The sequence below is a fragment of the Sinohyriopsis cumingii genome, chromosome 3, assembly GCF_028554795.1.
Source record: "Sinohyriopsis cumingii isolate HCF-2022 chromosome 3, ASM2855479v2, whole genome shotgun sequence".
NCBI classification, from domain to species: Eukaryota; Metazoa; Mollusca; class Bivalvia; order Unionida; family Unionidae; genus Sinohyriopsis; species Sinohyriopsis cumingii.
The window spans coordinates 64,230,757-64,254,610 of NC_142963.1; the positions used below are offsets into that span (position 1 = coordinate 64,230,757).

General features: G+C 38.7%; 1 pseudogene across 1 annotated transcript in view; it reads left to right on the forward strand.

Annotated features, from left to right (window-relative positions):
* The first annotated feature begins 3,181 nt into the window (after positions 1-3,181).
* The window catches only part of LOC149802995 (S-adenosylmethionine synthase-like), a 53,418-nt pseudogene continuing 32,745 nt past the window's right edge, over positions 3,182-23,854 (forward strand). Inside the window, exons 1-4 of the transcript XR_016420286.1 lie at positions 3,182-3,313; positions 5,774-5,833; positions 8,037-8,237; positions 14,244-14,356. The product of XR_016420286.1 is annotated as an S-adenosylmethionine synthase-like (transcript). The remainder of the gene's footprint in view (positions 3,314-5,773; positions 5,834-8,036; positions 8,238-14,243; positions 14,357-23,854) is intronic.

Consider the following 23,854-nt stretch of genomic DNA (forward strand, 5'->3'; position numbering starts at 1 on the left):
GACCCCCACAATGTCAGCTCATACAGACCTATCTCTTTAACCAACAACATATGCAAAATCATGGAAACCATATTAACTAATCGATTGAAATGCCACCTAGAGCAAAACAAATTAATATCCGAAAACCAATGCGGATTTAGAAACAAACGATCCACTACGGATCAACTCTTAAGACTAGAAACTGCGATCAAACTAGCCTTTAATTCAAAAAGGAAAGCAGATAGGAACCTAATAGCGGTATTTATAGACTTAGAAAAAGCATTCAACCTATTTATGGACCAAAGGCTTCTTTGTCAAACTAAATCACTATGGCATTACAGGTCGAATGTTCAACTTCATCGATAACTTCCTAACAGACCGCAAAATAATAACCAGAGTTGGCGACACACACTCCGAAATACACTCCATAGAAAACGGAACTCCACAAGGCAGTGTACTCAGTCCCACTCTATTCAACCTAATGATCAACGATCTTGACAAAAACCTGGCAACCACACAAACTGAAATTTCGCAATTCGCAGATGACAGCGGAATATGGAAAGCTGGAAACCCTAACAGTCAAAAAACTATCAAAAACATACAAGATAGCCTCAATAACATAGGAAAATGGGCTGACAAATGGGGTTTCAAACTATCACAGGACAAAACTGAAGCAATCATTTTTTCACCCAAACACAAACGAAACAAACCACGACCTACACTTACTATAAACAATCAAGAAATAAAATATCTCAAATTCAAAAAATTCTTGAGTATGTATTTCGACGAACATCTAAATTGGGGACACCATATACAAGAAGTAGTTAAAAGATGCAATAAGGACCTTAATCTCATACAAAGCCTTAAAGGATCGAACTGGGGGTCCAATCAAGAAACTCTGCTAGCATTATATAGGGCATTGATCAGATGTAAACTTGATTACGAGTGCCAAGTATATAACCTAGCGCCAACAAACCATCTAAAAAAATTAGATCAAGTACAAAGAAAAGCCCTGATTACAATCACTGGTGCACTACCATCAACATCGCTAGTCGAGCTCCAGGTACTAACAGGAGAACTACCGCTCTATCTCAGAAGACAGGAACTAATACTGAGATATGCAGCCTGATTACAAACTCAATCCAGTACACACCTTACACTACTAGCAACTGAGAAATGTAATATACCATTCAGAACCACCCTCAAGCATCTCATACCAACAAGAAAACTAGTTCACGAACTAGCCAAACTACTCCCCATAGAAATAAAACAAACAGAAACTATCAATACCTTCGATAATGAACCTTGGTCTAACCAAGGCCCCAATATCAACAGTACCATCACCAAACACGGCAATAAAACAAATCAAGAACTGCAGCTGTGCACTGTAACAGCAGAAATATTAACAACCAATTATCCAAACCATTTACAAATATACACAGATGGATCGAAAACCACAGAACCTGCAAAAACAGCAGCTGCATACGTAATACCTAAACTAAATATACAAAATGGTCACCGATTACCAGACCACTGTTCCATTTATACAGCAGAATTCTGGGCAATTATAAAAGCACTAGAATGGGTAGAAAAGAACAATCCACCCCAAACACTAATAATAACGACTCGCTCAGCGTTTTGGGGAGTACATGACATCTATGGCTGGCTTTCCGAGTACCTTTCCTCCTTTACCACGCTCGGACAACGTACACGTGGCAGTATGTGGAACGATTTCCACTGCCACAAGACCAGGTGCCCTAATGTGACGTCATCGCTGCCGACCAATCGTAGCGGGCGTCACATACTGCTTGGGTTGACACCTGGGGCATTTCAATCCAACTAAGAAACATGAGTGTGTGGTGTGACTATTCCCACTCATGTTTATTAGCCTTTTAGTCAGGTTGTTAAGGACTAGTTAGTCCTACACAAGAGTGGCTAAATTAAAAAGTACTCTGTGAGTACATAAAAACCTGGGGGATGAGGCTCCTTTTCCTTCCCCCAGGAGTAATTAAAAATCACGCAGTGCGTGAATAAACAAGTGGTACATGTTCAAAAGAACGAAAACCACTATAATCCAACTAACCAACCAACCATGATTTGGGTCTTAGGGGATGTTTTCCTTCACGTCCGCGCTTTTTATATAAATTGGAAAACGCTCGGCAGTCTGGTTACCCTTGTTGATTGATCAACAGTAAAAATGAGCAGCTGGCTAGCGAAACTGTAAGTACTCCAGATACACCTGGAATATGCCAGGCGTCTACTGAATGAGCTGGCAGCGGAGGCCTTCGTCGAAGAAGGCAGGATAAAAGAGGAGGGGGAGCAAAAAAGGAACAAAAAAGATGAGGAAAAAAGAGAGGGATCCGGTCTCACCTGTTAATGAGACCATGTTGTGAGGTGAAGCCATTGGTGATGGAACCTCTACAAGCAATGGCTGCACCACAACCAGTAGCTGTACCACAGCCACAACCACAACAGGAGGCAAGGATACCAATTCATTAAAGAGTTAGGAACAGAAGAAGAGAAAGGGAAATCTTCACTATTCCAGAGACAGAAGATTGGAATAGTGAAGCCACTCAACCCGCCTCTGCGCTCCCAGTGACAAGGGTGAATTGGCAAGGAGACTGGAATAGGAGATGCGTGTGCGGTGCCAGACCAGGAAGGTGCCAGCATTAGATCGATGCATCTGGAGTTAGATATAAAAAAAAACAGCCCTTTTCAGGGCTAACCAAAGCTCTAGAAAAGAAATACTATTCAATTTGCCAATGTATGAGTGTGGAGTAGTGTGAATATAAACACTTACTCTTTTCTGGTGTGATTATGTGTGTTTGTGTGTTTATCTGTTTGTAAGCGCTCACGTACATTTGTGTGGATGGTAGATTATGATTATATTTTCTTTTTGCTGCTTTGCGTGTGTGAATAGTAGATTATGGCTTTTTTTGCTGCTTTGGGGTATTTGGATAGTATATTTTGGGTTTGATTTTGCTGCTTACCGTGTGTGGATATTATATTTTGGGTTTGATTTTGATGCTTTGCGTGTGTGAATAGTATAATATGGATATGTTATTTATCTAGTCATTACTGTAGATAGTAGATAATATGAGAAGAGAAAAGTAAGGGATGTTTTCCTTCACGTCCGTGCTTTTCATATAAGAACGCATAGCGTTCGTCGTTCGCGCCATTCTACAGAATTAGCGCAGAGAAGATGGCTTCTAACCAAATTGACAAGATCGTGAAACTACAAGAGGTGATAGACAATTTAGGGATGATGGAGGAGATGCTAGTGAAACTAGAGGAGGATAGGTATTCGTATAGTCCCCATCGAGTAAAAATGGAGGTGAATAATTTAATAAAATCAAAGGAAGTGCTAAGGGATCTGCTAAAAGAAGAAAAGGAGAAGGAGGATGAAGAGGAAAGAATAAGGATAAGTGCATGGAACGAAAAAATTTAAAAAGAAGAAGAAAATGAGAAGATAAAGAAAGAGGAGGAGAAGGAGAAGAAGGATAAAAAAGAGAAAGGAAAAAAGGAGAAGAAGAGAAAAAGTGAAGGAGAAAAAATAAGAAGTTGGTGGGAAAAAAAGAAGAAATTAGAAGAAGAAGAAGAAACCAAAGGCCCTTTTGAAGGCCATTCATATGCCTCGAAAAGAAATTAACTTTCATTCCTAATTTCTTTTCTTTTTAAATGTTGTCTGTGTTATATCCATCTCCCATGTTCAATTTCCCTTGACGCTATACAGACCCACCATGTTCAATTTCCCTTAACGCTATACAGGCCCACAATATATTCCCATGTTAAATTCCCCTTGACGCTATACAGGCCCACAATATATTCCCATGTTAAATTCTCCTTGACGCCAAAAACCATAAAAAAAAATTCCCATGTTAAATTTACATAGACGCCAAAGGGCCGGGACACTATTTTAACACGAGAATCCCCTTGACGCTGAATCGCCCCACTACACTACTGATATTATTAATTTTATTACCGATATTGATGAAGCCCCATCTATAGATGACCTCGATGTATTTATTAATAATCTAGTAGTATACGATGATGTAATGATGGAAAAATATTCAGATCCAGCAAGAATATTTTCTCGATGCAGACTCAAAAACAGATGTGATTTATGTTGCTCAGCGATATAGACAAATACCTAAGTGATCAGAAGTAACTGTAATAGTTTGGTTGTGTTTGATGGAGTTGATACACATACTCAGCGAAACATTCATCAGACTTGGTGTTCAGGAGACATGGACATGATTAAGTTCAAAAACTTCTTTTCAAAAGCACAATCTGCTCCACACGGGTTTATAGCAATAAATTTGCACGATCCTCGATCGCGATATCGTATAGGTCTTGAGAAACTCTCGGTATTAGTTAGAGGCTTCGGTTTGATGTTATTGATTTTATTTTCATTTTCGTATAAGGTTTTAGTTTTCAAAAATGGACCTTCCATTAAGTGGTCTGTTCACCCCCTCTGTTGCTCAACATGTGAAATTGATATTCTCAACATACAACATTAAAATTTAAAAAAAAAAGACGCTGTGTAATTCAATTTTGAAATGTTAAAAGCTCGACATGCAAAATAAAGTTTTTAACCACCGCTGTTTAATTCAACAATACAATTTAAAAACGCAACATATGAAATAGATTTTTCAACACAAACACTTTGACTCAACATTTGAAAGTGGAATTCTCAAAATGCAGCACTGAAAGTGTAACCACCGCTATGTAATTCAACAGATAAAATGTAATAACTTGACACAGAAAATGGAACTCTCAACCATCGCTATGAACCAACAATGTGAATGAACGTGCAAAATTGGAATTTTCGACGTATGATACTGAAATTTCAACTGCAACTTCATTCGACCGGCTTTTGTCTGCCACGGCGCCTCAAGCAACGAACCCCTACCTTAAACATATACTGTCTGTGCCTTTATGGAAGATCACGTGACTGTTCTCTCTACACATAAAAACAGGAAATAAGTTAGTCGCACCATCTATTCAGGTGGCGCTATACAGTTTCGCATTTTGCATAGGTTAGGAATTTAAAGAAAAAGAGTGTCCCCGGCTTTCCTCACTGGTTATACTGGCTATTTAAAAAAGACCTTGTATATCTTAGGTATAATGCAAAGAACCTTTAATTCCCTTTATTTTGGTGTATGATTGATGGGTGTACTATGGGTTATAGAGTATACAGCTTGGCCTTACTTCAAATGTGCACCTTTCAAAAAAGTGCTAGCTCTACTTGGTCATTTTCACTTCCTGAACTTCAGAGGTCATTTGTATAAAAAAGAGCCGATAACTTTTTTTACATTTTATATATTTGGTAATTCATTCATTGCACTTTCAGAAGCTGGTATTGTCTAGTCTGGCAAAATTCATTTTCCCTATTTTAATAGCTGCTATGTATAGTGTACTTTAGACTAATTCAGACTGATTTTTTAACACAAGGGAGCAGTCATTTTAGTTAGCAGTGTGCTTAAATCATGTAAAATTTCAAAAAGTACAATATCCAAAAGAAATATCATCCACATTACATTAATGTAGCATAGAGGTATGCAAACATTCTCTCCACTGTGCATGTTTTAAATGCGAACTACTTCACCTTACATACGTCACTCTCTCAAAAGTACTTATTATCTGGTGAGCGCCACCTCAACCGTAAAACAGTGAGTTTCGTGAATGTAACGCAAATTTTCTTTTTTAAAAAAAGATAATAAGTATTAAGCGTCATTCACGGTGAGTTTAAGCTGTTTATTTGTGGCAAATGTAGTTCCCCGTACAAATTCAGCACTCTGAAGACGGAGATACATTCCTCTTTACGTCGAATCAGTTGGAGAGGGTCATCCCGGTATCAGTAATTTGTACAATTTATTTGTTCATATAGTTCATATTAACATTTTAGCTCTTATATATTTTTCTGTTTCAGTTAGGTATTAAAATATAATATCGTCGATTTTATTTTTTCATAAACAAATTACCATTTACAGTTCAGAACGGAAAAGGATAAGAGAGCGTGAAATCGGCCAAGGGAGATAACTTGCATACAACGTTCCTATGTGTGGAAACTCTTCCTTCACATTTTAGATCCTGGAATTGCAATATATATATATATATATATATATATATATATATATATATATATATATATATATATATATATATATATATATCTGCTGCCCTTGTCATCTACCGCAAATATATGTGCAATTACCCACCATGGCTACAAATTTCATCATAGGTGTGCATTCGGCGTCATTAAATGTAGCTAAAAGTACCTAATATTATTATTCGTTTTATTTACATCATATGAAACTAATTAGGTACTTTTAGCTACATTTATTTAAACACCTTTCATTGTTCATTGAATGCAGAACAAACACATCAGTCAGTAACATAAATATTGTTAAAGCTTGCATTCAAAATCAGTTTTATGGTAGGTGGGGTGTTTTTATCATGATTGAGTTTGGACATTTTTGGAAGGAGATTAGTATTTGTTTTACTTTTAAGTCAAAGACATTTAATTTGTTGGCTAGATGTGTGGTTGAAGTAGATACACAATATGGGCACAAGAAAGATTTGTTGGTTTCCTTTGGTCCAAAATTATCAAAATGATCTTGAGTTCATCATGACTTTTAATCCACTTGGAGGAATTTATTCAAACTGTGAAGGGGTAGATGTGTGGTTTGATGTAGATGTGCATAAATCTTGTTTTTCTTTTCCTTTGGTCCATTTTGGAGGAATCTCATAAATTGTGGAAAAAGGATATTTCATCTCCCATGCTGCTTTAAAAGTTTGAATGTTTTGCTTTTTTCCTCTGGCCCATTTTGTGGGAGATTTTTAAAAAAATTCAAAAAGGGAGTATTTTCAGATTTCAGATATTTCTATCTTATAAACGAACTTACTTGCCATCTTTTCAAAAGCCAAGTAGGGAGATTACTACCTAAAATCTGGATTTTGTTGTGGCATTTTTAAGCCCTGTTTTCACTAATACTGACTGATAATCTGGGTCTAATATGCATGAAATGCTCAAAGGATGCATCATTGCTCTATGTGACTTGTCTTGTTTCCCCCAGGTTGTCCCCTCTTTTCATATTCTGGTCAGCTGTGGCCAAACTGCACAATAGCTAAAGGTTAGTCATAAGTAAGCAAGCAAGAAAGACATCATGATTCTTTAACATTTAATCCTTTTTTTTCTCAGTTTTCTTGTGAAAAGGACTGGCCTTCTGACATAATTCAAAGAAACCATGTTCTGCATTGTGTGTTATGAAGTGCCAGCAATTGATTGGCCCTATTTTTTGGGCAACTAACAGTGCCTAAATACATTCTCAAGCTACTGTGCGTGTGGCAACTGTTTTTACCATGTTTTATATAATATCTTATTTTCTTATTCTCAAATTGAAAGGCATTTGACAATGTTTACTAAATAATATATTTATTCTGAATTAGTTTCTTGAGGGCACATAAGTTGCTTGGTATGTTTTTTTGTTCCTTCTTTTAATTTAACAATGGAAATTAACATTTGTATATACCATAGAGTAATGCCAGGTGTTTACTCGTGTAAGTGTCTTTGGTGGTAATGGAGATGCTACAGCATTCACAGTGATGATTTTGATGATTCTTGGGATTGAAACTACAATAATTGGTGACAGTTTTACTTTTGTGGTTTATTTTCTGATTTTAGTATTGTTGTAAGGTTACAAAAATTTATAAGTTGATGTGAATAATGTTTAAACTTAACATTCTGTTTACTGAAGAAAAAAAATTCTTTGTAGTGTGATAAGAATTTTTTCATCACAACAGTATTCATGGTAATAAAATAGAACATGCTTTCTATGGATTGCATAAGATACACCTATTTATGTATAAAATTTTTTTGAGAAATGTAAATCAGTAGACATAATGTAATAATCAGGAATTCTCTGCAAAAATCGGGAGATGTGAAATCCAGAAGTAGGAGTGGAAAGACCCCAAAAGAAATGGGAACTAAGTGCATTTCCCAAGAACACGTCAAGCATCCAAAAAATTTAAATGTCAGCGCTTTTTATTTGCAGACAAAATTTGTGATCAGGTCAGTGATGCTGTATTAGATGCATTCCTTAGAAAAGATCCAAATGCTAAGGTTGCTTGTGAGACTGTAACCAAAACTGGTATGATCCTAATATGTGGTGAGGTTGCATTAACTGCTGAAGTCAACTATCCACAGATCATTCGAGACACCGTCAAGCGCATCGGATATGACTCTTCCAGCAAAGGTAAATAACATATAATATGGACCTGCATATTTTTGGATATATTATTTTTACAACCATTGGTCTGTCTATTAGTTCTCTTTGTAATCTGAACTCCATGTGCACTGTTGGAGAGTGGATTATGACATTTTGCATGATGTTTGACAAGACAGATAAGATAAATGTTAAAATTTCGGATCCAGGTTAGGTTGCACACGGTAGGCAAACAATACTATTGCCTGCACAGACCGGTTAACCCCATGGTCAGTCTCATCTTAAGTTGTCGTTTTATATATATTTATTTTGAAATTTGATGAAAATAGAAGAAGTTAACAATGACAGAGCAAGAGTTGCTGGCCTAAAATCAAAACATTTATATGGTTTTCTTTCATTTTTTGAGATTTCCTTGAAAAATGAGGTTAAACCAAGAGCAGCAATTTCTGCAAGAAGTTTGATAATTTAAACTTTTGGCAACATTGGCATTTCAAGAGAATTGAGAGCATCGTCTGTAAAGCAATCTGATCATTGATGCAGTCCAAGTGGTGTTTGGCATAGTTTAAAATTGAATCAAACATAATGTGGATACTGACTATTGCTTCTATCTCTAGTTTTGAATTTTTATTAAGTTATTTTTACATTAGGTGTACAAGTAACTAGGGGTTAAAAGATCAATTATAATTTTTCTGTTGTATGAAAAAATTTAAGGAGCAGACATTTTGTTGATTAAGACTTTGCTGCAAGGTCCCCCTCTTAATACTGTTTTACTGTGGTTCTTTCAATGAAAATTATCATGAAAAAGCATACATAGGTAGAGATTCATACACCTCTCTTTTGATAACCCACACACAACAGGGTCCACGAAAGTAGACCGCACTATATATGAAAACGTGAGTTACCGAGGCATCTCCAAAAATTTAAAACATCCACTTAGACATCAACAAAACCATGCTGGTTAGAAGGGAACTGTTTAGTGACTGAATCATTGTTCTACAATCATGTCGATAATAATTGTTAATGTTCTATTTCTAATCAAGTTGTTCATTATTCTTTATAAATAACATTTTTTTTCAAAATGTCCAACATGTGAAAGATCGTTCCAACTGGTTTCAACAACCATCACTTGTACTCAAATACGTGTGTTACATTACTGCTTTTTGTTTTGTTGATTAGTCTGCTTCACGGAATGGTATTTAATAGTATAGATGATGGAGATATGAGTAGGGAGCAAAAAAGGATCAGATTGCAGAATGACTGTATAATTATAATGGTCTTGGATTTTAGTCTACCATTTCACGTTGTATACATGCAGCTGATGATGTAGCAAATAAAGTGTTGTGTAGAACAATGCCCCAACACCACCCCATTAAATGGACAAGATAAGTGACTATATTCAGAAATTGCTGAGGCAAAATGTTATGAGGAAATCAACCAGTCCTATTGCATCATCAGTTGTTATTGTTCAGAAAAAGGACAGCACTGTTACTGGTTGCTGTTGTTGTATGGTTTAACGCCATTTTTCAGCACAAGATAGGCTATTCATGGCGGCCAGTATTAATGGTGGAGGAAGAACCTGGGAAAACTCTAGAAAGAACCACCGACCCACGAGAAGCTACTGGCAAGCTTTCTCACATACCCACATTGGCCGAATCCGAGACTCAAACCCACGCAGACAGAGGTGAGATAGCAGTGATCCGTAACGGAGAGTGCTTTAGACCACTTGGCCACTTGGGGCCCCACAGTATTACTGGTAGGATTTTACATTGATTATTGACATTTGAACAAACATGCGATCAAAGATGCATATCCATTACCAAGAATTCAAGAAGCTTTGGATGGACTACATGGTTCAAAATTCTTTATTGCCAATGATCTACATGTAGCTGAGGGCTATCAGAGTTACTAGTAGGTTACTGTAGATGAATGATCTAGTTAAATTACTGCTGCTGTTGTCAGAATGGGAGCTAATATTAATACATAAGTTTATCAAAGGGTCTTTGCAATAGTCCAGCTATATTAAGAAGATTAACAGAAGTTTGTATTAACAGAAGTTTGTTTTGATGATGCAGATTTTCTTATTCTTTGATTTATCTTGATGACATTTTGGCATTTTTAGGGACATTTAAAGAACACCTTCACAGACTTGGTTTTGCCTTCAACAAACTCAGGAAACTTGGCTTAAAAACTGAGTCATTAAGGAGTCATCTCTTTCAGAAAAGGTAAAACAAATTGGGCCATCTTGACTCAGAAAGTGAAGTTGCAACTTACCATGATAAAACTAACATAATCAGAAATAGACTTGAACTTCAAATGACAAACCTGATGCTGGAGAATCAGTATTAGGGGAATTTGTCAGCAATCTGACTCCATTCACACCATTAGAGGATGTAAGTGGTGGGAAGGGTGGAGGAAATGATGTCCTGAAGAATGGACAGTTATCCTGGTGAATAAAAGTCTTGAATCAACAGCTGTTAAATTGTACAAATACTTAAAATGTCCTTATCCTGTACACACACTTTTTGACTTTGTTGCATATAACAGTGAATTACAGAATGCCATCCTGCATGCAGCAGCAAAATGTACCAAGGGAGTTAAGTAATAAACATTTTCTATGTATAGTCAGAATATTTATTCATCTAGATGGCATCTACTCTTCATGTAGGGATCATCGATTAATGATAAGTCCTAATTAAGGAATGTGCTGTATGCAGCAGCACATGACCCTGTTTTCTGCCAGGAGAGGTGTCATTGAAAAATGTGCAGGCTCCATCATATGTGTATAAGCAAGGTCGAATGTCTCTTCAAGAAATTCTTTTCACAAACATTCTTACATTTCAAAATCTGTAGTGTCACCAGGTTATTTTGACACCTGACACAAAAAGCAGGCATTTATCTCCTAAATAGTATATGAAAATATCTCAGGAAAACTAGACACTATTCCAAAAATAGGCAGAATAATGCTAAAGTTTTAATATTAAATATGTTTTATCTGTCTCTTTTATGTATGTTTTACAGAATTTTCTTTACCCATTAACTTTTATTATCTTATGCTTGATGGTTTTGTTTTGTGTACAGAAGACTATCTCTCCCTATATGATTTTTTTAATGCAGTTTTTCATATTTGCATTTTTGGAGCTGTACTTCTCATTCAAACCATATGGCCAGTATTGTGCTGATATGCCATTAAATCCTTCAACTATTGTTAAATCAAAACAGAATGATGCCTAATCAAAATGGTAAAATGGAGAAAACTAAAAGCAAACTGGAATTTCTTGATTTTGAACTTGTTTTTAAGTATTTCACTGTGTTTGCAGTTTTATTTATAGGGTCATGTTTAATGAAAAGTCGACAGTTCTTCAATTTTTATTCTGATTTTATTGTACATTCTGTTGTCATTTTGAATAGCGTCTTGAAAATGAAAATAATGTCTCTGTACATTGGAACTTCAAAATAATCAGACTCTGCTGAAATTGTTCATCAGTCAAAGCTAGACCTTTTGTATGGCCACAACATACACACTGTCATTGCTTTTGTCTTTTTGTACTGACCAGTCTGTTTTGAAAATTAACTGTGAGCACATGAATTTCATTATTTTTTAATATTCCTTCTAGTTTTTTTGATCCAGTTCAAACTGTTGCCATGACAACATAGGACAAGACCTTTTTCCATAGCTTGCAATGTTGAATCCCCAGGTTTTGCATTATATACCACCACCACCACCATGGCCTACCCACCCCTGGATAGTGACCTAAGTGTCATCGTTACCCAGATTTCATCAAATAGTATGTGTCCTACTGTTATTTCTGCATGAGCAAAGTTTCATTATGGCATTTTTTTTACATTTGACCTCTGACCTCATGAAACCCAAGGGAGAGAGCCATCAGTGATACCTCAGTTGTAGATAATTGCCATGTGACCTTTTTGTGTACTAAATTTAGTGAATTTTCACAACACATGTGGGAACTCAGTATCACTGTTAAAGCAATTGTATAACAAGGAAGGTTAAGTACCAAGTATGGAAGACACAGACTGTATAGTGCCTATGACTGTATTCATAGTACCGTATTTTCGCGCATTTAAGACGGACCTAATTATAAGACGCACCCATATATAAGACGCGGGTTTTGACGATTTGTGTAAAAAATATTTTACATAAGACGCCCACAAGTATAAGACGTACGCGGCCTAGCCATCTGCCGCACTGAGCAATTTATCTCCAGTGGTTTCCTTTCCTTTATCATAAATGAAAATTTGTCCACTGTTTCATCACCCATCGGATGTAAACAAGGCTTCATTACCATTTTTAGTTGAGATCAAAGAATTGTCTGAGGCAGGACCACAACGGTTATCGTTTATTCTTATCTCCCACTGGGCCAATAGCGGATGGGTTGAGTACCTGGTATCTAGATTCTGGAACAATAAACGCCAGATGTAAAGGCGGCTTCATTGATCTGCTAGGCCAAGTCTTCAGCGGGTGGGATTAGTACCGTACATAGACCAATAAATGCCCGATGTATGCGGTTAGCATATATACCGGTAAACGTGGGAACAGTCTCTTATTACCGGTATATATAAATGCGTGATCAATTTGCTTAGCATTTTTAAAATTTATAAAATTGTCACGATGCCAAAGCGAAAATCATATACGGCCGACTTTAAATTAGATGTCATCAAGCTTGCCAAGGAGCGTGGCAACAGAGCTGCTGGAAGAGAATTTAGCTGCAGTGAGAAGAATGTACGTGATTGGAGGTTGGAGGAAGAGGAGATTAAGAAGATGAATTTAAATTTAAAACATTTACTCCTACTAAACTTAGATCTGCAATAAGTATACAAAACATTGAAATGAAAGGATTTGAAATTTGAAGTGGCCTGCATTGGATTGGTACACGTGGTAATTACTGAACACTTACCCAATTGTTTTTACAACTAGGAATGAAAATCGTGAAACGTGAATATTGACCGCAATAATCGTCCTTCAATATCACACACTGTACCATTCGTTTGTGTTAAAAAATACTTAGATAAGACGCCCATTAATATAAGACGCACTCTGGGTGCGGGGTAAGTAAAATATGGTATAAGACGCGTCTTATATACGTGAAAATACGGTATACAGTGTTTTCTTAAGACATAATTTTGATATCTGTGAGGTTTAGAGCATTGCTTCAGAAGGACTTAGTCTGAAATTGGGTGGTGGTGGTTTGAGCCCACACTGCTGTGATGTTTTTTTGTCCCAATGCTTGATTACAAGATTAAGTTCCAGGATCCACTAAACTAACATCATCAACAACAATGCACCTTGATTTTCATAGATCTTTCAGGGGAAAACATTCCAATTTTAATCTACTAGCTCAGTAAGGATGGTGCATGTTTGTTTTGGTGTTGTTTGTCACAGTAACACGGGTAGATTATTTCTTGCCAAAGAAATTGGAGTAATGTGCCTTGTCCGAGGACACACTAAACAATCACCCATAGTTCTCATACATCTTCCAGGGAGCAAAATTACAATTTTTATCTATTAGCCAGACATGGTTGCTGCAGATGTGGGTTGGTGTTTTGCAGCACAGTGACGGTAATGAGTTATTTGATGACAAAGGAATTGGTGTAGAGTGTACACACCACTGAGCTGGACTGATCTGATGGTAAGATCTGAAGCAATGTCCTTTCATTTGCAAGTCTGGCTTGCTAACTGCTGAGCCACCTGCAGCTCCTGGATGGTACAGAAAAAGGGAATTAAAAACAGAATTATTGTTTTCTTTTTCTGTCTAAAACTTGGGCTTCTTTTAAGTTAAACAAATTTAATTAGCCCAGGAATGAATGTAGGTTTTTCTGAGCTACATGTAGTTGGATCAGGTAATTGCCATCTTTCATGGCCACAGGTAAAGAAAGAGTTTGAATGAGTTGAAACAGATCATTCATATCATTTATATCATATATGTCAAGCAGTTTTTGGGGCGACACATCATATTAATGGGCTTATACTGTATTGATATATCTGCAGATTTGATTATAGTAATTGTTTCTTTTTCCCAGGGTTCGATTACAAGACATGTAACATTATTATTGCGATGCAGCAACAGAGCCCTGACATTGCTCAGAGTGTTTATCAGGGCAGAGAAGAGGATGAAATTGGAGCTGGAGATCAGGTTGTCATGAATTTTCTAAATAAATTATTATCTGACCTTAAAATCATTATTAAATATAGGCTGTATGCCTGTCTGTGCTATTGAGGGCTAACCTTTGCAGCAGGGGGGGCGAATCCGACATTTTGTCCAATCGTCATTTGGCTTAATTAATACTTTTTGCACTCAGCGGATCCGGTGTCGTCAGCGCCCGGTAAAAAAAAAACGACGTCGGTCCATCCTACACGACGGTGACGTCATTTGGTTTAATACACTTTTCTGCGCGCCGATCCCAGCGTCGTCAGCGTCCGGTAAACACAGCGACGACCGCGTTGATGTCATTTCCCCCCCCCCCCCGCTGCTAAGAAGTTATTTACAATGAAAATTAGTTACAATTTAACCGAATATTTGGTCAAGTCCGATACGATATCGTGTCCGAGGATCATGTAAATTTATCGTTACAAATCCATGTGGGGCCGACTGAGCATGACTAAAAAAGTTTCGAAAACCATTAAAGTCCATGTCACCGCCACACCAAGTTTGCCAGATATTTCGTAGCGTGTGTGTATCAACACCGTTAAATACAGCAAGAATATTACAGTTGTCTCTGATTACTTTTGGAATCTGAGTGTATCGTTGAGTGACATATATCACGTCGGTGTTTTTATGCCTGCCTCTGGAAAATATCCTAGCTGGGTTTTTTTGATTGTCTAACATAACATCATCGTACACGACTAGATTGTTAACGTCGCCATCAATATCATCAATGCCTGGTGCATCATTGATATCTGTAATAAACTCAATAACATTTTTTTCAGCGATCGCTGATGCATTCTCGTTAAAATCTTTCAACACCTCGTAGCATCGTTGATCATCTACGCTAGGGGCGATTAAATACAACTTATCCCACTTCATCCATCTCATTATTAAATTGAGTAACAATTGCGTCTTGCCGGATCCAGATGGTCCGATGATAATCATCCGGATCGAGTTTGGTAACGCTGCAACATGCTTAACTGGTTCTCTCGTTTTAGTCGCCGAAAAATCAATTATATTCATATCTCTATACATAAATTATGGATCTATATTGTGTGAAGTGTAGAGTGCGTACTGGCACAAATGATATGACAACCGTTACAACAAGAAATAACAGATCGGCGCTTACTGGTAAGTGTGTACAATGCGGTACAAAGAAATTTAGATTTATTTCTATTAGACCCGGGGATGCTTTAAAAAAAAGCGAGGAGGTGATATTGCAGCCAAGTTATCAAAACTCCCCGGAACACCGTGGGCAAAGTATCCAGGAGAAAAGCACCTCCCAGGATATAGCTACTGTGGCCCCGGAACACGATTAGATATCAGACTCGATGATCAAAATCAGCCCAAACCCGGTGAGTATCCAATAAACGCTATCGATAAGGCGTGTCATGCTCATGATGTTGCTTACTACAAAAGTAGCGATCTGCAACAGCGTCATATCGCGGATGTAAAATTAATTCACGCGTTAAATGCTATTCCTGATAAATCATTCAAAGAAAAATTGGCTTCATGGTTGGTAAAATCGGCTATGAAAGGTAAATTAATGATTGGAAGCGGAGCTTCTCGCGCTGGTAATTGAAAACGCTAGCGTTTATAATAACAACATGGAATCCATCTATTATTCTCCGAGAGGATACTGGAAGGGGAAGGCCGCAATTGGTAAACTCGCAAGCGCTGCAAAGGTAACAAAGGCCGTTGCGGCTAATTGGTTATCCAAACAGGCTATATGGCAAATTTATCTACCACCGCCTAAACAAATCAACTTTTCGCGCTTTGATGTTACCGTACCCAATGAAGTTCATCAAGCTGACATATTATTTCTGCCGCATGACAACGGTTACAAATACGCGCTAACCGTAGTTGATGTTGCGAGTCGATACAAACAAGCGGAGCCGTTAAAAACAAAGTCAGCAACTGAAGTAGCCGATGCGTTTGAGAGGATTTACCGAAGGGGTCCTCTGCGCTGGCCAAATCTATTACAAGTTGATCCTGGCAATGAATTTCGCGGCGCTGTTTTATCAACGCTGAAACATCATAGCGTCGCGATACGACGAGGTCATACTGCGCTACATCGTGATCAGGCAATTGTTGAACGATTCAATCGGACTCTTGCTGAACGGTTATTTGGGTATCAATACGCGAAGGAATTCATCCAGGAAAAACGATCTCGTGAATGGGTTAAAAGGTTGCCAGGCGTAATTGCAGCGTTAAATAACGAGATTACCTGAGCAATCAACATGAAGCCCAGCGACGCGATTAAAAAAAAGTATATACCCGGAAGATCAAAAATAGATAGCGTTTCCAAGCCGATTCTCGGCAATGTCACTGTCAGATATCTGTATAAACCAGGAGAGCTTGAAGGCGGCAGAGCAAGAGCTACTGATCCTATTTGGAGTGTTACCACACATAACATATCAACGATAACACGATCAACTGGTAGACCACCGATCTATAGACTGGATTCAACTGCTCCTCAGCGCGGATTTACTCGCGAGCAACTACAAGTGATACCTGATGATACTCAATTGCCCCCACGTGGCCTTAACTAGCGCCGTTGCGTCTATTGCACTCAAGACAAGTTAACCTCACATTACCACGGATATGACCGAAACTGTTATCGATCCTGTCCACGGTAAATTGGCGAGCGTCTTTATCCGAATAACGCCAGCGCATTACACAATTGCAACTCGCGCAGTGATTATTCTGTTGTTGTCATAACGCAATTATTAATTCGGCATCAATATCAAAACGCCGCTGTTTTTTTTTATCCTGTTGGCGGTAACCCGAGAGTTTTCTATCAATGACGCTAGCATCAATAATGTCATCGTTGTCACTGGCTTCGTCGGTGGCTTCGTCAATAACAATTCTTCGAAGCTGATTCATTCTCCGTACTCTGGACACTGCAAGATAGACTAGATTTGACCATTCGATGCGATTATCAACCATCCAAACAATTGTATCCGTGATAGTCAATCCCTGCGAGGAATGTATTGTCGTTGCGTATCCTAGCGTCCACGGGGATTTATCAGCACGTAGCGCGTCCTCGACGACGCTGATATCAACGAGCACGATATCATTCAGCACAAGAATTTGTTTTTTTGTCCCTGACGCTGTCGGGCCCGGGATTTCAACTTCAATGTTCTGCCGCCGTGTATCCGTGGGTCTATAACATAACGGCACTGGACGCGTTGGAAACTTTTCCTTATGCAACGCAAACAACTTCCGCTGAAGTGTGTCTCTGACTATCTTTCTACTCGCTACAATCAAATCGTTTGGTCTCCATGTTTCCCAGAATTCATTTAACGGCGTTTCCGGAATCACCTCGCGGATTATTTCACATTGAACTCTATCCGGCTGTAATCTGATTAATTTTTTAACCTCGCGCAGTTGTTCATCAAGTGCTCGGTAATCAGTATCGGTTTCTTCATAATAGTCCACAAAACCCTTTAACCAATCATGTGGACCCTCGCCGACAAATGGTGGTGGTTGGCCATGATCTCCGCACATGATTACCGCTGTATTCGCGCGCAACAACCACTCAAGAAACATTTGTAAAGTATCTAACGAAACAGTACATATCTCATCCCAGATGATAACCTCAGGAATAAATTTTTCCCCCATTCGATCAGGAGTCCACTCACCGCCGCTGTATCGAAAAAAGCTGTGATAAGTAACGGCGTCAACATTTCGTTGTTTTATCTCTCGCGCTAGTCTATGGGTCGGTGTAAGCACGATTATACTTGCCCGCGTTTGAAATAATTCAATTGCCCGAGTCGTCTTTCCTGACCCGCCACAGCCGCTTAAATAAACTGTTTTGTATCTACAAATTGGATCAGAACACGGTGGTGCATTAGACCATTCTGATAAATTATCACCGCGTAAGTAATTGTTTTCAGCGGTGACATCTGCTGATGGGGAATAATCGCGTCGTATTTCATTTTTAATTCTCCATATACCCCAACTCTCGTCGGGACTAGTAAACTCGGCTATGTTTCCCTTATACTTTACGTCTATGTAAAATGAATCAACGGCTACTCTAACCGCGGTGTCGGGAAATCTATTTATCATCGAGAATAAATTGATAGCGGCGTAACCCAGCGTAGACGCCCTCAAATGTGGATACGCGGGGCTGTCTCCATCGAAGTAGGTAACAACTGTACCCAACTTTGTTCCATTGGACAAGAAAGCTGTTTTGCAGTTCACGTATCTATTTTTTGCCACTGCGTCCTTGATTACGAAATCATATTCTGTGTCATCTATAATCAGCCGTGAGCAATATCGTTTGTAGTCGCAGTTTTTTCCACCTTGTGTGAACTTACCGATTATTCTTCTACCGAGATCTTTTGCCTCGCAGTTTCGTTGGTTGAATATCTTTTTGGACCATTCGATGATATATTCCTCGTCGGCATCAATGTGTTTTCTGGATTCGTCAATTATGCTATCTAGACGCTCCGGTTCTGGTAACCAGACTTCAGTCTGCGCCCGATATGATATAATCGCGTCACTGACAATCAACAAAACTAGCATTTCACAATCAATCATATACCGTAGCAGCGCTATTGGCAGCCACTTCTTTTCAGCCATGTGTCTACCGATCCAAATATAACAACAGCGATGAAGTCCTGCCGCGAATTCAAATGATACTATGCGAGCGAATCCGGTTAAATCAAAATCAGGCAGTGGTCCATTAATAGCAACACGAGTCATTTCATGTCTGGGGTGTCCAAATCGTTTGAAGTACTCAGCGGCGGATCCATACCCGAGAAAACTCGCTGGATAACAGGCAACCATATCAACGGAAATCATAGCGTCGCGGTTGTATTCAGTGTTCCATAGTCCACCGTGATAATATTCCAAACAACTGGATTGTACATCCGGTAGAAATTCCTTGCGCGTTGGTCTCCACGCATTTTTCCTTGCTGCAACATGAGCCGCAACCGATGGAATCGTAAAACAATTTGTTAGCAGTTGTTCATCATGCTCTTCAAATTCCATGGCGGTTTTTTTCATCTTGTTGTGAAACGCTTCAGTGCGATATAATTCACCGTTTGGTCTTACAAACTGATCAAAGGTATCCACATCGTTTTCAGCGCTGCGAAGTAACCACACTGATACAGGGTCGTTTTTACACAAGCAGGCAATAGCATCAAATAGTTTCCTCTCCGCGAGAAAACCATCCTCTCCCAGGAATTCCCCGGGGATATACTTTACTGTTCTATCCCGTGGAAATATTGTGACCGCGGGCGTCCACGCGTGTTCGTTATGATCAATAATTTTGATTGGGGCTCCATTTGATTTATACTTTGATTCATATAATACTTCACCGGTTATCGTTGTAACGGTTATTGGAAATCTCAGCGACGTTTCTAATTTCGCTATGTCGCTGATGGTTGCTCCTCGCTCACGCACTGTCTCCTCCCATTGGTTTATTTTACTACGTCGTAAATCAGTCAGTTTGTTTCCTCGACACGCATTTGTAAAATGCTCTATTACTCGTTCTGCTACACAATTTATCCCCGTTGACTGTTTCATCGGCGCTAGTTTTCCGATATCAGGTTTCTTATTTAACGGGTATATTCCATAGACAACTGCTGTTTCAGGATACGCTCGTTCATAGTATGGTCTGTCAATTCCGGTTAACAGCCCTGGCTTGGAGTCGCGGCTAACAATAACTGTTTTCTTGTCGCTGAGAACCGGTTCAAACTTATCACGTATGATCCAATTACCTGATTCCACCCGGACAATGAATTTTACTCTGAAGAAATACTTTTTACCGTCAAGTTGTGATATTATCGTTGCTGCGCGGTTGTCGTTCATGGTAGCATCAACAACGCCATCAATTCGAAATGTTGACCAACTATGAGATGCGCCATCACGCTTGAATTCATTGATACAGTCGCGTATTTTATTCAACAGGGTTCTATCGTTTATTAACGCTTTTGGTGCGTCCTTGAGGACTCTATCGAGATTGAACTTAATATTTTTCCAGGGCTTAATTGCTGCTAATCTCTCAAACTCTTCCATATAATTAAAACAAGTATTTAAATGAAAGAATATAGTATAATGAATCACTGCAAATGGTTGATGATTGGGTCGACAACCCCGTGCAATAAATCATGTAGAGGTGAATTCTGCGGGTATCATTTACAAAGCGTTCGTAATGGTTCTCTTGGCCCCCTACCGTGCTTGGTTTGCCACGTTGGTGTAAGAGGAAAATCGCAGTTGTGTATCAATTGTGGCGGAAAGCAATACAGAGAGTTAAAACGCTATTACGACAAGCGAATAAAAAACGCCGTCATTGACCCCACCGCAGACTTCGTCATCAAAACTCCTCAGGACTACATTGCAAGGTTTATAATTAAACCAAATAATGAATTAGACAAGTAGTATTATTATACAAATGAACCAAGAATTTCAGCCGCATCCTGTACTCGTTAATTACGAGGCATCTCGCGACGGCGTTGTTAGAAATTGTAGACTGAAGAAGCCGATTGGTACCGTAAATAATCAGGGGTATTTGAAGTATTTAACGGATTAATCGAGGACGGTCTCGTTATTGATCACATTGATGGATGCCCTCAAAATAACAGACTGTGTAATTTAAGAGCTGTTACACCGAGTCAAAATGCCAAATTTGGAAAAACAGGGAAACACGCAAAAAAAGCAAGGGGTGTCAAATCGTTTGATACAACAACTCACGAGGAAAAAATATTTCAGTCGATGAATGAGGCAGGAAAATATTTCGATATTTGTAGAGCCTCAATACAATTTGTTGCAGAAGGAATACAGAATTCAGCGATCTCAAAAAAGACGGGTCACAGAATTCGATTTTCGTATATAAATAAATCCTTGTCACCGTGACGAAGTCGCCATGACGAAATACTTCATACTAGATAACACACCTCGAGATTGATACGCGGGGTTCATTTTGTAAAATAATTTTTTTTGTAATTTAAAAATAAGATGTTTTATAAGAATATGAATATCGAAGACATCAATAATATATTAACCGAGATTTTAAAATTAAAAAATCAAGGAATTGTATTATCTGATAAGCTTGATAACCAAAAAATATTGTCCGATTATGAAATTATTAACGAGCAATCAAAGAAAGGTCGATATACCTTGCCACGCGAGTATTCTTTTATAAAGCGATTACAATATACGATCAATGAAAACTTGTATGGCAATGACGTAAATGCATTTATTGGACTATTTACTGCCGTTGAGACAGTACGAAAAAAACTCTGATAGGCTTTTGAACGACGTCGAGAAATCTCTAATAAAATTAAAAACATTAGAAGGATTATAGACGAAAACTCCGTGGAGCCCCTGGGACATATCCCCGCCACACTCGGCGGGAAATTAGAAATTACGGAGCAATTGCAATAATGGTAGGCGAATCACTTACTACTCGGCTAGCCAGAGAGCGGCTAGTAGCGCTTAAAAAGTTCATACCGTTACGAGACAGGGTCCGAAAACAACTTCAAACGCGGCAACAACTACAAACTGATTTTGCTGTTGGAAGCGAACAGCTCTTTGCTCCGGTAACTAAAGCGACCAAAGATGTTACGGCGGCAACTGTGCCCGTCCTCGGTGCGCTTGAAAAGATAGCGGCTCAGACCGAGCAAACAAAAGAGTCTCTGGAAACACTCCCTGCGAAAATAGCGGTTGCTACAACACGGAGGCCGCCACCACTCGCTATAACGGACCCACAAGAACCTTATGTTACAATAGCCGATGAAGAAGAACTAGGCGCCACCGCAAGAGAACCAGAAGAAGAAATACCGGAAGAAATACCGGAAGAAATAGAGAAAGAGGGGAATATACCCCGTAATGTGCTTAAAAAGAGCACAATAGATAAAATTAGAAATCTTGGCTACGAAGAATTAGTTAATTTTACTGTTACAAATTTTGCTAAGGACACACGAGATGAGCATATCAATAGCGGCTACGAGAAAAATATAAGGTCGTTAAAGGACTGGACAAGAATAGTGTATTTGGCAAATAAATATAAAAATGAATTACCACCGCGTGATAATAATTATATAATATTCCACAATAAAGTAAAAAGTGAAAGACCAAAGCACGGAAAAGGATACTCTGTTGGTAAAGACGTTACTTGTCCTGGTAGTGTTCTCAGTGATATATCACGGCTAGAAATACTAATCGGAGGAAAACGAGCCGGAAATAACTCTCCGGAAATAATCAATGAGGCCGCTGATATTTGCAGGCGGTTATTTGCCGGTGGTATCATGGACATTAGTGTATATCGAACGCTCATAGACGAACTCGTGGACCACGGTCATTACAGCGATTAATCAATCACTGGTGATCAATCACTAATTGGAAAACACTGGTGTTTTTTTATAATAAAGATGATTATACACTACAACCATGATAGACCAGTCAGCGTCTACGTGGTAAACTCACGATTGCCCGTATACCGCGCGTGGTACGGAGACGGTCTCGGTAGCACCATTGCGGGGTTATTTACAAGAATGGCTCCAAAAGTAGCGCCGTTAGCCAAACAATTAGGAAGGAAGGCTATTGATGTTATTCGTGATAAGGGAATCAACGCTATTGGAGATGTTGCCGGAAGGGTGGTTTCTGCAGCACGAGATAAACTAATGTCGTTGGTAAAATCCAAGGGATTTTCACGAAAAAGAAAACAGAAACCACCGGTGATGCCATCAACGACAGTGATGCCTGCAAATGTCAGTAAAGTAATAAATAACGCCGTGGAAGAAAAACTAGCGTCGTTGGTAAACAATAATCAAGATGACATCGCAAACATAATAGCGGGAAGTGGTTTAAAACCACGACAAAATTCGAAGAATTTAAAACGACGACGATGATTTAGATGCATCAACGTATTATTAAATAAAATGTTTAAACGAACAGCTGATCCGGCGTTTGATATGGACGCACCAGTGCACAAGGATGATTCTGTCCGTAATTATCAATTTTATTCCTATCATGCAGTACAACCCAACATACGATCGCGAATTGAACTTCAAGTCCATGATACCAGTAAATACTTTTTGCCGTGTGAAGCGTTTATTGAAATCGAAGGAGAACTTGTAACAGAGGCCGATACTCCTGCTGTACCAGCACCGTATCCAGATGATACCAAAGTTGGCTTAGTCAATAACGGCGTAATGGCGCTATTTGAGAGCGCAAAATATCTCATTGATGGAAGAGAGATCGAGTCTATAGAACGCGATGTTGATGTGGCTACAACAATAATCGGGTTAGCAAGATATTCCGACGATTATACAAGATCAACGGGTCCATCTATGATGTTTGCAAAGGATACTAGAAACACTGCTGGAAACTCGCAATTTGTGGTAAGACGACCAAGAAATAGTGCTGATAACGCTAACGCTGATATTGAGAATATGATTATAAACAGCGATCCTAATTTTAACATCGGAGCTGCAACACGCATATCAATGTTAACAGGGCCGCGTAGATCTTTCT